Source organism: Pleurodeles waltl, chromosome 12 (genome assembly GCF_031143425.1).
Source record: "Pleurodeles waltl isolate 20211129_DDA chromosome 12, aPleWal1.hap1.20221129, whole genome shotgun sequence".
In the NCBI taxonomy this organism is placed as follows: Eukaryota; Metazoa; Chordata; class Amphibia; order Caudata; family Salamandridae; genus Pleurodeles; species Pleurodeles waltl.
Window position 1 is genome coordinate 634,022,274 of NC_090451.1, and position 18,577 is coordinate 634,040,850.

At 42.9% G+C, this 18,577-nt stretch overlaps 1 long non-coding RNA gene across 1 annotated transcript; it reads right to left on the reverse strand.

The window, feature by feature from the left end:
* Positions 1-1,550: 1,550 nt before the first annotated feature.
* Positions 1,551-11,019, reverse strand: LOC138268438 (uncharacterized). Its single transcript, XR_011199998.1, has 3 exons — positions 10,910-11,019; positions 3,061-3,223; positions 1,551-2,330 (listed from the first exon to the last, which is right to left on the reverse strand). It is a non-coding gene; the product is annotated as an uncharacterized lncRNA (long non-coding RNA).
* Positions 11,020-18,577: the final 7,558 nt, after the last annotated feature.

The following is an 18,577-nucleotide window of genomic DNA, read 5'->3' on the forward strand; positions in this document are numbered from 1 at the left end:
GGTGTGGACTGTAAAGAGATGCAGATGGTTACAGAGGGCGGTTGTGAATGAAAGCTGCAAAGGCTAGGGACAGAGGAGAGGTATGTAGGAGAGGTGCCGGACACGCAGGATAAGGATGGCAAAAGGACAAGGAAAGAAATATATGAAAAGAGAGCAGCACAGAGGACACAATAAGGTCACTATGAGATGCTCAAGGACGAAGTGGAGGTGCAGAGTGCATTTGAAGCGATTGACACCTTGAATAAAATGTGGTAGTACTAAGAAGAAAACAGTAGAAAACCTGATTTTCCGAGGAAAGGGGACTCTAATGTTCCAGTCGGTTTACCTCCCGTGTAATTAGCTGTGGCTGTTCTGCATTGTTTCTTTGCTTCGTGTGTTTAAAATGACCATGTTTCAGCAGGTCTGCGGCTCATGTTCGTCTCCGGAGAGCTGTAAATGGTTGCGACAAGATGACGAGTGGTTGTGCTCCCAAACAGACTAGGCATCAAAATACTACACTCATCGGGTAAATTAGACTCAGAATCCAGCAGGTCAGATGTAATTAGGGGGTCCATGGCAGGAACAGAGGGGCTGGATCCATGGCAGATTATATGGATAGTTGCTCACAGATGTAATGACTGCCGTTTAAATGACATATCTGTACATTTGAGTATGGGAAGAACAAACGGTTCCACTAGTAGGGGACGCGTTCATGAATCCCCGACAAGTCTTCACCTACCGTCGCATCCTCCTAGGCTAGCCACCTAAACCACAGCCTGTTCTTTGGTACCACCTTTGTAACTATAGTCAGGGCCATGGGAATTATGTGGCAGCCGAGGACCAATAATGCGACAGGGTTGATTTAATTAAGTGGCAAGAAAAGGCACATTTTGGGATGTAAAACAGCACATTTTTTGGTCGTATTACTTTGGTTTGTAATTTGTACACGTACTAATACTGTTAAGCGAAGCTGTCGCCTCATTAGTAACAGATTCAGGCCAAAATACAGCAAGAATCAACAGAAAGGTGACCATTTAACTTTTGCAAAGTGCCTTCCACTTTATAGCAACAGGTGTCGCCTCGTGTTTGTAACTTTTGATCCCCCTTTGAGTTAGAAACACCGTTTTTGTTAAAATCTGCTGATTATTAAGAAAATGATGGATTATGTGGCAAACTCATAATTATTCGGAATTAGCTGCAGCATTTCATAATACAGTGGCCCGACTATATTCAAACGTATTTAACAAGAGCAGCTGTATCCTTCAAATTTATCGTATGTGGATATCCCGAAAATCTGTCATGAGTCTGGCACCCTGACAAAAGCAATCGAAGCAATGCGACTCAATGGAATATATCGACTCATTCTATCACAATTCACAGAACTTAAACTGAAAGGATTTCAGTGTTTTTTGTCTTCTTTAAAAGTAACCTGTTAGCCTATAGCCTGCTAGCCTGTGGCAGTCTCCATTCATCGCTTTGGGCATACACCAATTGTAGCAATGAGCTATATAAATTCTGAATCCAATACACAGTGCAATACAGTAAGTATACAAAGAACACACACAGGCCACTTAGTAAATTTGGTTTTATGGTACACTGTCCTGTACATAATCTTGTTTGAATAATATGAAAAATACAATTAAAAATAGTTCTAGGAAACACGCTGGTGAAAATTGCTTGGGGTAAATATATTTATATAAGATAGGAGTTACGGCAGTGAGTGAGCACGTTGTCACATGGCAAAAGTTCGTAGCTAATTCAATCTTGTTTTTTTCACTGTTATTTGTAGTTTTTAGTTGTTATTATATGTGCAGGTTCAAAAATATCGGAATGTAATGAAAAACTCAGCAATGGAGTAACTACTAATATTTGACCAGGGACATCTTAGCTTCTCTGTGAGTTAACATGCGAAAGCCTAGAAATACAATAATGAAGAAAAGAAGCCCATACCATGACTGACACATACCTGCCAGTCCTGGTATAAAAGATCCCAGCCTCACTTACATTGCTCACTTTAGTCCCGGTCCTCAATGAGCAGGACTAAAGTGGCATCTATGCCTTCCATGGGGGAGATTAGAACCAAGGACTGGTCCACATGTCTATTATGGTCTAGTAGTAGCTGCAGAATACATAACCAATCTCAGCAGACAGAGAGACGTTGTGTTGTAACTTCTCTCCTAGGGTTACTTGCTGCCTTTCTTTTGCTGGCAGGTGGGATCAGAGACATATGCATTGAATTCCATGCACACCCTGGCCAGAAATATAAGGTACTCTGGGAAATCCACGCACTCGTCTTTATTCGTGTTCATTTCGCTGATCAGTCTTTGACACGTCTCCTTACTCACTTCTTTCTGTGGGCCACATAAAGAAAATAAACGTTACATAAACATCAAGAGAAATACTTATGGAAGTAGCAGGTTGACACATTGATTTTCAGTTTAAGTCCTAGGTGCCTTTGAAAATGCATGTTTTCTTAAAACCAAAAAAACATTGAAATTCACAAGTAATTGTTAGGGCAACAATCTATAAATCAGGTGAATCGGATTGATAATGCAAGATGTCTGTGTGTAAAATCACCTGTTCTCTTCATTTTATATATAAATTAGAGACTAGGTTAGAATTATATCACTGAAACCAAGATTTGCCCATGTTCTACAATGTCAGGCAAAGTTTAGGCATGGACAATCTGGGTGTTCCCACGCTCTCCTGCGCCAGTGTGCTTGGAACTGTCCAGTCAATGATCAACATATGTGTCTTTCTAAGTGGCTGAGTTATAGTCAGAACTCATCAAGTCATTCTTCCTATCATTGGGTACGTCATGTAGTCACTTGTACATATTTGTATTTATTTATGTTTACTAGATATGTTTATAATGTACTATATACGTAGTTCTCCAGCATCAGGATGCTAGAGAACTAGGCTTTCTGATAAGTATTTCCTTTGTTGACATCGTTAGAGAGGTTGCAAGTTGGGGGCAGTTTCAGTCGTAAAGTAGACCAACATCAGCAGCTTATTAGTCCAATGCCCGCCAACCATGATGCTTGGAGTTTGCCTAGAATGCTGAGTGGCATTGACACTTACCCCACAAATATGTGGGAGCTCATTCTGTATCATTGCAACACATTCTTCTTTGTTCAGCGTGCAGGGGTCACCCCCCTTCCCGGCGTAGCTTTTATAGACATCACATATGAAGAGCAAGGCATGTTCAAGGGTGATGGCCATCTTGAAAGCTCCTGTTTTCAACCTGGAACGGAGAGAAGGAATTTTGTCAAATGAAGAGAAAAATGCACCACATTGAAATTTAGCCAAATGTTACCAATTATTATGAAAAATTAGAACAGTTTGCAGAAGTATCACAGAATGATGATAGCCAATTTCACCTATATTCCACCCTGACTGTGACACGGTTTGGCACGGGCATTTGGACTTTTGTTCATACTTACGGACTAATTTAGGTTTTGGTGTGTGGCCTGCTGTCCTCCAGGGTAGTGGTGGGTACTATCTTCTGTTGCTAAGTGGACTAGCCCCTCCGTATTTAAAGATCTTCACCTGCTGGATGGAGATCTGTATGCCTTAGGCTGCTCTACTGAGTTAATTCAAAGCTTGCTGAGCAGCCACCATGCTTAATGCAACCGCTTCACAAATCATTTTTTTATAAAAGCAAACTCCCAAAGCGTTTGTTTTTATAAAAATAAAAAAATGACCCTGCCGCCCTGGAAGATTTTTTCCAGATGATAAGGTTTAAGTTTTCCTTTTTTTTTTTTTCCTTCTCGGGACCGCCAGGATTTTCCTGGTGATCCCAAAGAGAAAAAAACCCTACACCAGGCGATCCACTCTAAATAGGATGGCCAGTCTGATGTACTTACACCAAGAGCCCCAAGTCTGTAAGGCCACTGATGTAAGGTACCTTCCAGTAGAGCAGTCGGGGCACCGACGGAGACAATATGGCGTTCTGCAAAACTCTAAATTGAACAGGCAGACTGTCAGTTTGGCAGAGTGCTCACTACCACAGTATAATACATCTTATTATTCTTGTCCTTGTTACTATGTGATGGTCATGCAGCCCATAATGTGTTGGTGCTATTATGATTCAGTTGAACTAAGTGAAACAAAGTGCCAGCTCCAACTTCTTGTTAAAGATAAAGTTCAGGACTGGGAACCATGGCCCCCACTGAGAAAGAGCTATCTGGTCATCCTATCCATGGATGTTGTCCCAAGGGTCCTTCGATCCAAGCCCACAGCAGCTGGTATTGACTAGGCATAGACAGCAACTACCGGGTTCAATCATTAGAAATGTGTCACAACATCATCCACAATTACAATGTCAAACAGACAATCACATGATAAGCACATAACCTTGACATTACATACATGACATTACTGCGATCTAGCTGATTTACTCCGTGCTTAATTTGTGCCAGTGTTGGGCACTGGCTTTCATCCTAGGCAACAAGGACTTATTGTCATGATGAGACTTGGAGAGAGAGGGAGAAAAGAGAGAAACAAGAAGGAAACTGGTACTAAGGGAGGAAGTAGGGATTAAAAGGAACATTCAAGTGTACCATAAAGAGACAGAAAGTGTAGGGTGGTGGAAGGAAAAAGTAAGGTGGAATCTAGACAAGACAGCCATGGTATTCGGCAACCCCAGCATTTGCGACCAAAGCAGTAGTAGAGGTGGCCAAGCCAACAAATTAACAGGGCAATCCAAGCCAGAGCCGAGCCAATGGTCTGGCTTGGCTCTTAGAGTCTATGCATGAGCCTAGTCCTGAAAGTTTGCAGCAAACATCATTTAAAATATGATAAAACCTCTTCTAAATTCAAAAAAGTGTATTCAACACGTGAAAGCTTTGTTTTCTGGTTTCACTGCGTACAAATAAGCCACTAAATGTGTATCTATTTGTCTACCATTGTTACCCTAAATGTCAATGCTTTGATTTTACCTGTGTGCATGAAAGTAGAGAGTGGGTGGCAGGCAGAAGCTACATGAAAGCTTGGCTCGTTATGGGCTCGGGGTTCCAGAGGGACCTCTTGCTGAGCCAACGCCAGGCTTCAGGCTCGAGCCTTGCTCGAGCTTTCAGTGGCTTGCCCACCTCTAAGTAGCAGGCTCCTAAATAGACTGTGGCTACCTGCACTTGTGTTTTTTTTTAAAATGTAGTGCTTGATTTACTATTCTTAGTCAGTCGCAGCCCTTTGGGAGCATGTGGCACTTCGAGGGCATTGCAATGAGGGTGCTTCGATTGAAATACATGGACAGACCTTCCTTTGAAATATAGATTGGTCTCCCTTCAATGAAAGCCATTTTTGGAGCAAAAAATGAAGTTTAAGCGCACATGAAACAATAAGTGTAATGTTCAATTGTGCTGGCATTTGAAGAAGGATGCAGTTGTGGGTTGTGTCTAAAGACTTCCCAACAGCCTCGCCTGTAAAAACACCAATTATTATTTTGGTTAGACCCCAGAGTAATACTTAGATCAAAGTCTTATTTTTTGTGGTTTTGACAAATGAAGGAAGGGCGCTACAATCTCCCTTGTGCCATGAGTACTCTATCTGTTTGCGTGCTAGTCTCTCGAATTCGTCAGTGGGTTGAGTCTGCTGACAGTGGGTTGAGCCTCCTAGATCCTCGGCGGCCCCGCGCTGGCGAGTAAGGCTGTGTCCATAGTGTGGTGACATTTTGATAGGGGCGTAGAATTGACATGGTGGTTGTGCAGGGCCGACCCTACTGGTAGAAGCGTGCTCTAAAAATAGCACATATTTTATCATAACAAGCCGTCATGGGCATGTCGCAAGTCTCAGTGCAAACACACTGCACTATGTTGTCATAGAGTCACAATTATTCATTCACATAAATCTAAATGTAGCAGGAATAATACTTAAAGCAAAATAAGGTGCGAAGCTATTGTATATTCAATGTTGGTGTCTCATTAGAACGACTTGCTAATGGTCGAAACCTGGGGCTGCGTGCATTGACCCACCAAATTGAAAAATGCTATAAAGTTTAGAAGATAGCCACAATGAATGACTATGAGTAACAAGACACCTGTAATGTTGTTGCAGTTGTAAAGCACTTCATACCACAGATAAGGTGCCAAAACAGTTTGGTGGATGTGTAGCACACTACTGTGAATTTTCAGGTTGTTTGGACGGGTGTGGGTCCTGACTGTTCCCTGCATAGGAAGTGTGTTGCTGTAATGCGAGAAGAGTAGTGTCTTTTGCCACTTATGTCGCTCCAGTCGTGGAGCTGTCCCTATGCTTAAATTAGATGAAGAGGAGCAAGAATTAGGTGTGCATATTACGGTGCTTCTCATACTTTGCGAAAGGTTTGACTCTGCTTCATGTGATGGGTTTCATTTGATTTTAATTAAATGTTTAATGGTCGTTCTGAACACCCGACTGAGGGCTATTATTCTGTAGCTCTTCACAGACTACGTTACTCTTTAAATAAACACACTGCAGGCTTCATCCAGAATTTTGCACTTTTTTGCGTTAAGGAAACTTTGAGTGAACACTTCAGCTTCACATTTTGCATTCAGTGTCGCCAGAACAAGATCGTTATTAGCTGTGGTGTATGCGAACATGCTCAGCCCTACTTACTCTGCCTAGGTTCCGGGTACTGACAGTTTCTGCTAGCTTTACCTGGCATCAGAATGGCAGGTGCCATCTTAGCTTAAACATGGCAGTTTGAGAAGCTAAGGTGGCAGGTGTGCATTCAATCTAAAGTGCCTTGCCACCTTACATTCAACTAGGGGCCTGATTTAGAATTTGACGGACCGGTTACTCGTTATCAAAAGTGACGGCTATTCCACCCACCTTATTACAATTGCATTATTTTCAATCACACTGGTAATAGGACGGATGAGATATCCGTCATGTTTGTGATGGAGTAACCCATCTGCCAAATCCTAGATCAGGCCATAAGCTGCTTGACCATTGATATTTACCCCCTAAATTACCTTTAAACAGGTTACAAATGGAGTGAATCTGGGTTGACCCTTTGATGCCAATTACTTATTCTGTAACCAAAGTGTGGGAGCTACCACTGCCCCCTGGATTTCAAACTCTGAATTGAGAGCTTTCTTGTTGGTAGTATATCCCGTTTTCCTACCACTTTCCCTTATGCTTCCCCTGTCTCTGCTCATGTGAGAGAAAGTGGTGCCAGGTGTGCACCATTGAATAGGTGTGGGCTAGGTAATGAATTGCAGTTGTAGGCAATGTCTGCTTACAGTTCTAGTCTTAAGATGGATAATATAACCTACGGTAGGCAAAAAATGGTTTATCCATATTCTGCACTTTGGTGGGCCCCGTGTGCTGTAGCAGACAATCTCAATATTGTATTTGATTTCTATTGGAAGCCTGTATCGTGAATAACTGGATTTAATCTGGTTATTTATTGTAGTGATGTAACTAAAGCTTGTTTCACACTGTTACTACATCACAAAGGGAAGCTCTCTCGTCTCTTGTGTTCCACCGCCTTTCCCAGATCTGTATAAATCCAAGAGAGTTGACAGACACTTTTTAAGGCATGGGCAAAGTGGGCTATGGCCCAGGGCCCCAGCATTTCAGGGGGTCCCCTGCTATGCTAGTTCCGGGTCTGTTCTCCACAAAGTCCTCTCCTGATGACCTTTAATGATTCTTAAACATAAAGGGGTATATTTATGAGATGCTTGCGCCGCCGTCACTTTTAGTGATGCAGCAGCAACACAAACCTCTCAACTATATCTTTTGAGGCCAAGCAAAGTCACTTCGAGTTGTTTTTAATTGCCTTTTTAGATAAAAAGTAAGGCAAGGCAGCGTAAATCACTGCATTGCGTTACTCTGCTCCAGGGAGGCATTACATGGGCGTTGTGAGGGTTTTCCCATGCAACACCCATGGATTTTGATGCATCCCCAGAATTACCAGAGCCTGTAAATCTGGGATGCACCAAAACCTTGCCCCTCCCCAGGGTAGGCGCAGCAAGGAGAAATGTCTTTATTTCTCCCTGTTCTTTCCTCTTTCTATGTGGTCACACATAGAAAGAGGAAAAAGCCTCCCAGGAACGCTTTTGCGCAGGAAGGAGCCCCTTTCTGCACAAAAACAATCATGCCTACAACGCAGACAACCTTGCACCATGGAAACGGCGACAGGAATGCACCGTAAACTGTAGATACTACATATGTAACTTGCTGTGCTGCCCTGCGCTAAATCCCCATACATTTGGGCCAGATTGTTTTAAATTCCATTTTCATTTAACTCCTTTTTTATACAGGTGATGGGTGGAAGACTATTACCGATATTTTGCAGAGAAATGTTTGTTTTTCAACACCCTGCAGCATCCATAAAAAAGATAATTTTAGATCAAAACAGGAACTCACATATGAGAGGTGTCAGTCTGCTGCAGTGACTATTTTCAATAATATTAGTGAGCTGCTGCTATATTACGATAATGAAAACACACATCGCTATCCCTGAATATTAGATGGAAACACATTTAGAATTTGCACCAGTGTGCCTGTGCAGTGTCAGCGGCCAGACCAAAGAGGGTGTGAAAAACACCAAACTGGGTTATAAATGTAAAGGTGTTCCTAACAAGGGCCCCCAAACTATGTTTGGCCCACGGCCCCGAAAATCCTTAAGATGTCCCTGAGAGTTAATGAAATGGCAACTGTCAGCCTTACCCGCCTTCTACCACTCTCCCCGGTTTCCACAGACCCAAGGGACTGGTAGAAAGCAGGCAGTACATTGGCACCATCAACCGTTTTAATTTGTTGGCAGCAGGTCTATGGAAACCAGCACCGACATGAGAAAATATATGCTCTGACAGGCTGCTATCACAGAGCTTGTGACCGATCTCCCTCTCAATGCGAGTGGATGAGCACAGCCTTGTGAAGGGGGAGAGAGGGGTTGCACATGGTGTGGGTGACAGGAAGACAGGTATTTTTTTTCCAGGTTAGGTGAGTGGGTGAATGCCAAGGGCGGTGCAGCAGGGTGGCTAGAGGCCAAGTGTTTATACCTGGGTGAAGCATGGCCAGGTGTTTACTTATATTTGGGTGAAGGATGGGGAGAGTTGAAGAGAGGGTTTGGGTTAGTGACAGGACCGGGGGCATAGCTTGGCCAGTATGATTTGGAGGGGGGGGGTTGAGCTTCAGATTTCCCAACAATCACACTAGGACAGGGGTCTTCAAACTGGGGGGCAGGCCCCCCTAGGGGGGCCTCAAGTGATCCCAGGAGGGCGCCAGGTTCCGGGCAAAAAAAGCATTGCACAGATAACAGTTTTTTTTTTTTTTTTAAAGCAGAAACATGTTATTGCACTTTTATAAAGGTAACAGTAGTTAACTGCAATATTTAAATACATCTGGACATACTTAAACATTGACATCTTTATAAAATAATTGTGAAAAATTCTGAGGTGGGGCCCAATGATTTTTATTTATCCGCTGGGGGGGCGTGGCATTAAAAAGTTTGAAGACCACTGCACTAGGATATCTTGTCAAAAACATGAATTGAAAAGCAGGACATGAGGGGATTCTAAATGATAGTGGAAAAAGAGAGGAGTGCAGATTATTTGGGGTACTTGAAACACAATTTTTTTCACACTGAGCAACATTTTTTAAGGCCTTCGAAACATAGACGAGACACAATGTGTGTTTTTATAAATGTGGACATGTAAAAATCCCAAGTGAAATTTGACAGGCACTTCACATTACCAGACTTAAAGCATTTGTACCCAACTACTTACTGCAGAATACATTTTTTAGTGGGGGTGTAACACCCCAAACACCCCCCCTGGAGTTACACCGCACAACAGGACATCAGATCATTTATTTTTTAGTTGGGGTGGATGAGGGATAAATGTGGAGGGTGGTAAGGATTGGTGGCAGTAGAGCAAGTATTTTTGTTTTATTTTTAGGAGCGGAGCAATGTTGACCATGGTTCCCCCACTATTCTACTGCCCTGGCATAGATGTTGAAAGTGCATGCAGGAGAGTTGCACAGGGCACACATAGCATGCAGTTGTAGATGATTAACAAGTGAAGAAATTGAATGTTTTTCCACTTTGAGGTTTTAAGTGGCATCATGGACAATTTGAGATTTGCTTTACTTGTCTATATAATGTTACTCCAAACCTACTGGCGAAAACATCCCACTATGAATAGTTACTCATCTATAAATCTATGTTATACATGGGTTTCCATATCTTTCTGATATCCTAAAAAGGATTTTGAAAATGTTGTCACATGCTGCAGTTATGCAGAAGTGAGAAACAACAAAAACATTTTTTTATTGTTGTGATGTAGTAATAAAGCCCAGTCCTGGGTTGGGAGTCTGCCGCCTTTCGTACGTGTTTAGTTGTATCTTTAAAATGTAAATTAGGAAAGCATATTCGCAACACTGCAGGGGTTTGACACCCTTGTGCAACATAAAATTGTAGCGGTATTACCCTTAAAAAAACATAGATTATTTTCACCTCAGGGTTCTGAGTGGGATTATTTTTTAGTGCTTTTCATTCTATTTGCGTGTAACATGCAGTGTCAAATCACCTTTTCAAGGTGTTCTACTATAAATGGGTACGACCTGTTGTTTCAAAGATTTTTCATCATCCATGGGCTGTTGTATGGCTTAGGGCGAAATGCACATGGTGACTCTTAAATCTGAGCGAGAATAGGAGCTGCTGAAGCTCGTTGGGTTCGGCTGCCTCATCACTGAAAATGTTGTCCCTCCTGTCTGTACAAGTCTAGCGGGAGACAGCGGTCTTCAGATGAGTTGACTAACCTGTTCTTGGGGATTAGAGAACAGATTGGCCTCTGTATGTCTGAAGGGAGTGGTCTGAGTTGGCATCCGCCTCGTAGATACAAGCAGTGTTCATCAGGGGATCCCTACCAAGGATCATTCAGAAATACTCACCGTGCAGTCAATGAAAATAAGACATTGCATGAATCCAAAAATACCAACTTACCAAGATCCAAGCTGGAGACGAGGATTGGGAGGGATGAGCTGGAGAACAAGGACAGTGGTGACGAAGCATGGTGTTGCTGGTTTTATACCTCAGGCCATGTGTGATTAGTGGCATCTCTTTACAGTTTGTTCCCGTGACAAAACGGGAAGGGGAGCCAAGTCGAGCACCTGAGAGCTTGGTAGGGTGGACTTATTTACTTTCAGACTTTGTTGGCTTTTCTTTTGTGCTCTTTAACCAGGTGTTTTCTGTCAACTGCACATGCAGCCAGCTGGAAATCATTGTATTTGCGAAGAAAGAAGGGCTTTCAGTGAAACAAAGAAAGGTTGGGAGGTGGTTACTGGAGAGTTCTTCACAGACTATAGGGGCAGGCCAACTTAAATCTTGTTCACCGTATAGGTCTCGTCCATCTTTATAGCACTACCACCACTGCATCATTCAAGGCCTAGGGGCTGCATTACCAACATCCAGCAAGCAACAAGACTCAACTCTTCATAGCATCAACAGCGAATCTTTCTTAATCGTGTTCTCAACAGCGCATTAGAGACCTTGAAAGTGCCTCACTGAAACCCTTGTCAATGCATCAGTCAAGACCATCTAAAGCAATCAGTTCTCGGTTAGTGTGTCACCAAATACCGTGTAAGTGCATCACTAATTAACCAACCACTTCATCAAGACCCTGAGATTGAATTACTCATGACACTATCGCCATTCCAGACACAGTCAATCAATGCCCTGTCACTGTATCGCCTAGGAACCTGTTACTACCTCCCTAAAGATTTCTTTTTTGTATTGCCAGAAAATCATGTTACCATGTGATTGCATCAGTGGTGATCCCGTCACTGTTTTACTCAAGACACTGTCACTATTTAACTAAAGAGCCTCTTGCTGCACTATTAAAGGACTTGTCTCTGGACACTGAGGGTCCTGTCACTGAATCGCTTAACACCCTTCTCCTGCATTCTTCTCTGCCGTATCACTTCATCATTAACGTCCTGTCACCGCTTCACTAGCGACAAAGTCACTGAATCGCTATAAACCCTGTGAGTGCATCAGTAAAGATGCCACACTGCATCTGTGAAGACCGCTGGCAGTCCAAGCAGTTCCATCGCTGCATCATGAAAGTTACTCTTAGTGCATCTATGAATATTGTGCCTGGGTGCACCCCCTTATTTTGGTTAGCTTGAGGGTAATGCTTATATGCATCGTGTTGGCACAATAAAAATTAGCCTGGACTAGTATTATCACCCTGAACAGTAGTACTAATGCTATGAGCTGCCCTCTGTTATACACATTGATGGGGCCCAACTTCAGAAGGTGATGAGGAGCAGGCAAGACTTCAACAGCTCAGAACTTCCAGAGGCGTTAGACTGTATGGGGCTCCCAGAATGATGGGTGGTCCTGCACCACATGGGCTGCAGTGATCTGCAATACACCCCTTCGGGTACAGTTAGATGCGTTCTGCCACAATAAACAGCATTGCCTTGGGAATCTCCGACAGGGTGGTATTTTTATCCTAGCTGTGGCTTGTTTGTGAATAACTTCTGTCTGGTTGTCATATTTAGCATCATTTATTAGCAGCAGATACAGGGGCGTAGCTTCTTGGGCTTGTTTGGGGTGTAACAATGCCTAAATAAAAGAATTATTGGCTTGGTAGTAGGGATCTGCTATGTCTATGTCAGTTTTTCTTTCCATCCTGATTTCGCTAAGGTTTTAATTTGTTTTTTTTTTTCAATCAGGAACTTCAATATAGTTAGGACTAGTTTTCCAAAAAAGTAGCACATCTGCGCCCATTGCAGTAGTCCTTGAATGGATGCAACTTTACTACTTTTTATAATTTACTAACATTGGCAGTAGCAGGATTGGAAAGCTATGCCAGTCTTAGGTTTCCAGGCATACTGCTGGCACTCCAACACCCAAAAGGTGATGGAACAACTACTTTTAAGTAGTCTAACCACTGTCAGTCCCTCTAGGTAGCATTCCAAATCACTGTGCTGTTTTTTTGACGCACAAGCGGAACAAACTTACAAAATTCAATTATATTTCGTACGTTTGCGTAAAAAAAAAAAATGACACAAATCTGGTGCAAAAAAAGTATAAATCAGGCCAGAGTTTTTAATATTGACTTGCACATATATTTACGATATCATCATAGTAGGTAGATGTGGAGTTTAAAAAGTAAATCTATACTTCCCCAAGCATGGAAGGTCGATATTTCTGTAGTTGATATTTAGACAACCCTCTTACAGATCTGCTGTGCAAAGCCTCCTAGTTCAAAACACTCGACTAAGGGTATCATGAGAAGCGGCTTTATGAATGTGACAAAGGGAGGCATGAACCGTTGTTGCCCCAGGATCTGCTATTGTGCTCCAACGTCTGCAGTGGTGAAGCTAAACTGTGTTCACTTTGTAAAAATACATAAATAAATGCACCAGTGGTTAGTCATAAAAGCCAGCTGATGTGCTGCTGAATGTTGGGGCTGTGGATGGCCAGTGCTGCCAAATCTTGATTCCTCCTCATGCTTCTTTCTTTAACCACCCTACAATGTGTTTCTCTTTAACTAAGTAGTGCAGATTATTTTTCATTCCTGCTTTCTTCCTTTGTCAGGGTTTCCCATCTTTCTCTTCCTCCTCCTGTCTTCATTTCCTGCCTTTCTCTTCCTTTCTCTGGTCAATTTATGAGGATGAAAACCAAGTTGTGATCCTCAGTGACCCTTGCAACGAGTGACACTGGAGCTCAGCAGCATAACAAGGATGCCATGTGCCCTGGTGGAAGCAAGAAAATTGGCTTCTTTGACAGCTGTTGGGTAGTAAAATTCAGCAGCAATTATCGGGGTTGAATGGGCTCCAGTGCCACTGCACCTGCCACACCAGTTATGGCTGCGCCCCTGGTAGAACGAGAGAAGGGGACTGAAGGGTTGACCTATCTCTAGGTGTGCTGGGTGTTCCCAGAGTGCTCTTTTATCGCCCTGAGTTGGTGTCAGAACTAGCAGTTCAGTGGAAACTCATAAAGTTCCTTTTGCTTAATAGCACCGTGCACACAGGAAGACAGGGTTAGACTGGGACAGAAAGTAGGTCCAGCAGCTAAATAAAGTGGCTGCCATCTGTGAGTTAAAAGGCTAAAAATGTGACCCATAATAGCAAATTGGCGCAGTGTTGAACATATTAAAACATGCCATATAATTATTTTCAAGTTATAGGAGATTGCATGGATTTGAGCCTGCTGAAGGCAATATTTGTTTTAGTATCAGGTAAATCAATGGTAAAGACCACCCAGCAGACCATAAAACAGATCCACTAGCAGCCAAAAAAAACTGCTCACACACTGACATGTCAGACCAGCCCACGGGGCACTGCCTGATTGACCTACAGGCCTGTCCAACTTTGCAGGTAGCATGTTGGTTGCTTTATAGTGTAGCTGCTGCACACTTCCTGTGCCTCGTCAAGCTGAGTGGGGCTCTCATGTGATAATATTGATATGTTTCCAGCTTTGAGGCTTGTAATTGGGTTATTGGTCATGGAAACTCGAATCTGCATGTCTGTCAATAGAAAATCCAACTAAAAGTTAGACCCGTAGATGCCCAAGGGCCTTATTTATCCCTAAGAGAATGTTAAGAGGTTGAACCCTCCACCATATTGACAGAGGGCCGCGTACTACATTTAGAGATCCCCAATTGCCTGACAGGGCTTTCTCCTTTGAAGTAAACTGTCACCACCGTGGTTCCTTTCACAGCTTTCAAGTTTGTCAAGCATGCACAATCTCTACAAACTACTATTTAGAGAAAACAAGACTCCCAAAGCATGAGTTTGGTTTTTCTGATTCACGTATATATGGCCCTGACACACAAGAAGCTTATTCCCTACACATGGAGCCCATTTAACATTTCCTCCGCCCTTGTCCACCATTTATTTCATGGAAGATACAAGAAGGGAAAATGATTGTTGGTTGCACAGCCCTAAGTAGGGAAGGATAACCATCACTGTGACCTGGTGGCATCCTTGGCTGAAGGGCAGCCTAGTCAAAAGCTTAAAGCACAGGTAGAGCAGATGTTTCACTGGTGTGAACCCTGGCATCCCTTAATTCGAGTGGTGGAAAAGCAAGTTTGGTAGGACAGATGTCCCACAGATTTACAGGTTGACTCCTCATCCACAAAACCTTGATCGAGGCCCCGAGTTCTTCCAATAGTGGTTTACATAGTAAGTAAAACAGTGATTCCCAGGGTTTTGTCTCCTTGAGCCCTTAATACTCATAGGCCTTTTCTTAATTTGGGCCGGTGATTGCACCAGCTGTAGGAGTCTGAGCAAAGCTTTATGCAGAGTCAAAGGCCCACATGAAGTAACTGGGTTCTCAGACATGAGGGGCTACTGCATTGTGATGTAATGTTATTTTAAGAGGCCAGCTTTCAGCATTTTCCTAAATTGAGGAAATGTTGAGGCGATCCTTCATGGAAACAGGGATTTTGTTTCGGCTCCTGAGTTCATAGATGGAGAAGGCCCCCAGTCTAATGGTATCCTGGCTGTGGTTATGCCTATAGCCACCACAGAGCTTGTCAGCCAGACAGGTATGTAGGTGTGTCATGGCAGCTTTGTAGATGATGAGGCTGTTTTTGAGGATCGTACAATCAAGCAAGGGGATGAATGCCTACCAAAACTTCAAAATCACGCTTAGATTGCCCCAAACCTACAGCTAAGCTGAATTCCTTGTGCCAACAATCAAACCATACATTTGTACTGCCAGTGCGAAATATGAGAATATTGAATTGGCCCAGCTTCTCTCTATCTTATGAGAACACAGGTTATTCCCCTATGACCACAGCTGTGCACCAGTTTCAAGTTGCATGAAGCATTTACTGAGAAAGTCATCCTCAACACTGCCTCGAGGAAGACTGAGCCATCCATTGAGAAGAACAATAAACAAACTAGGTTGCTGATGAATCTTGCCTGCAGAATACAAAGAAGCTATAGTCTGAAGTGGTCACCCAGGAAGCTGAATCCGGATGTCATTTGAGATTGTACATGAAGGTATTTCACCACCATAGGGGTCCCACAAAACTACAAAGCAAGGGGGTAAAGAGGTCTCACAAAAACTCTTGATTTTCCATAAACTGAAAGAACCGGTGGTTAGCCATGCTGTCGTTCTAACAGGCTGAAGCCCCGAGTACTTTGGACATGAATGAGTATGATACTGTGGGTGTTGATACTCCATTGTTTAAGAAAGACTCCGCAGAAGAAAGTGAAGCTGGTACACAACTCATTCGTCCAACATCTGATGAGGGTGTTTTTCCCCAAGCAGAGAAGAGCTGAGACTACCGGTTCCAGAACATTTTTAGAACAAAATTAGCTTTGTTCACAATAAGTTGGGACTTTAAAAAGAGTCGTAGATATGAGTACCCAAGTTTTAATTTTGTGTCATTGCACAATTGTGTATGCATCTGTGCTGCAGGCTGTTGTCATGGGCTGATATATGATATGAGAATCACAAAGAAGGTTGTCGATCTGCTTCCTTGCAGGCAGATCAACAGAGAAAACCATAGTATTGTAAGCAGTGCTTAATATGAGCCGGTGGTTTCCAGTGCGGGGCACCAGCACTTATTTTTTAAGGCCGGCACTTATTTTATTGCCTTAAGCATTTACTGTGAGGAAAACACACATGGGAAAGACAGAGGAAGAGGAAAACGAAGAAGCCTCACAAAGGGAGAAAGCTGCAAGGGTGAGCTGACGGAGCAGGGAGTGCCTGTAAATGGATTAAAGAGGCCCGAGATGGCTTTAGGTTTACGCTGCCTCGGTATTCCCTGCTCGCACATTTAATTGCAGCAGCAGCGTGTTTCAGATGAGAGCTTTGGGCACTGGCACGTTTTTATTTACAAATTAAGCACTGGAGGTAGGTGTGTATTTCCATCAATTCAGAGTCCTGAATATGCCCGTCCAAGCAGGACAAATTATTGCCTTTGTTGGACATGCGATGTACATTAGTATTGCTAAAACCCTTTTCTTTATTCAACAGCTGAAACTACTGGCATTTATTAATGCGTTTTGTACCATGTATTTGAGAATAGGGGCAAAGTTTTTTTAAACTTTTTTAATTTCACAACCTGAGAACCAGTCACTTTGTTCATGTTTATTCAATTGTTATATGTAATGATTGTTTTACAACCCATATTGAACGAGATAAAAAATTATGAAATGTTAGCTGTCTTAGGGGCAAACATGTTTCTGTGGATTGTTTGGATTTTAAGAATTACTTTGAAAATATTTTTTTTCATTTGTGCGAATATGTATTTTATTTGGGAAGCAATACCAACAATAAATGTTGACTTTCTCCTAAACGTTTAACTGAGGCACCAGTTGGGCGGATACAAGATCACAAGAACCTTCTTTAGAAAACGTGTAACCTGGCTGAAAGCCCAACTCTGAACGGTGTGACTAGTCATTATTTGGGAACATTAGGTAGACCGCAGCCACACAGTGTGGCGTGTCAACACAAATGAATGTTTGTCATCCAGCTCACATATTCTTGTAACTGACAGCTTTTTGTACTCCCCTCCTAAGGCAGTATTTGCCTGAGAAATTATACAAAATGGATTACAATCTCTACCTTGAACACACACACAGCCCTCAGTGAAATGCAAACCATATACCCAAAGAGATGTGTCTAGCAAACGTGGAGCTGGAAGATATGCGGAACAGGCTCCCTTGGCAGGGGGAGACATGCCGCAGGGAATCTGCTCTGTAAGCGAACGTGAGCTCTCTGGCATATCTGTGCTCCTTTCTGTCTTTACTTATAGTACCTCTTCTCTCGCGCGCCCTAAACTAGTCCCATCCATCCACTGATCCCTAGTTCAGTCCTTGTCCATGAGTCTGCATTTCTCTTCCAGTAGTTTGTGCCCTTATTTTGGTCTTCTCGACTTTACTTCTAGTCTAATCTCTCTGGCTCTATCTGATCATCTTTTCAAATGTTCTTACTTCCAATCGTGTGCCCCATTTCTAATCTTCACGACTTTCTCATTCTTCCCTCTTTGACCCCTCTTTTCACTGTCTCCTTCTTTTTTAAGTTTCTCCCATTGTGGGCCTCTTTCCGGGCTCCTCATCTAACTAGAATTGTTTCCCATTTACCCCTTTGCGTTGGCTCGTCCTTACTTCCTTTCCTCCACTTCTACCCTGTCCTTCAACTTCCTCTATCTACTTCTGTTTCCCTTCCTCCACCCTTCTTCCTGGTCTTCTATCTTCACTTTCTTATTTCCCTGCCCCACTTCCTTCTCCTTTCACTTTAGACTGACAGCTGTTACTATTATCATGTAATTGGGTGTGAATCACCAGGTGCTTCTGGGATCTAGGACATCCCCATCAAATTAATTTACAAATTAAGCTCACTCCAAGAAAAGTCAATGAGTCCAGATCAATTGAGGTCTCTGTAAAACAGGAGTCTAGGATTTGTCTCAAGGGTGCAGGTGTTGAGTCCAGCTCTTTGAATTTGTCACTTCTGCCTCCTATCACCCCTGAAATCTTGAATGAAATAGGCAAAGATGTTATGCCCCTAGAAATCTAGAAATAACCAGTGTCATCAAGACCACACAACTGGAACCTCCGTGTAGCAGCAAAGCACAGCATGGAGCTCCAGAAGTCTAGTGCAGATTCCGCTGTTCCTCCAGAGTGCCAAGACCTATAGTTTAGC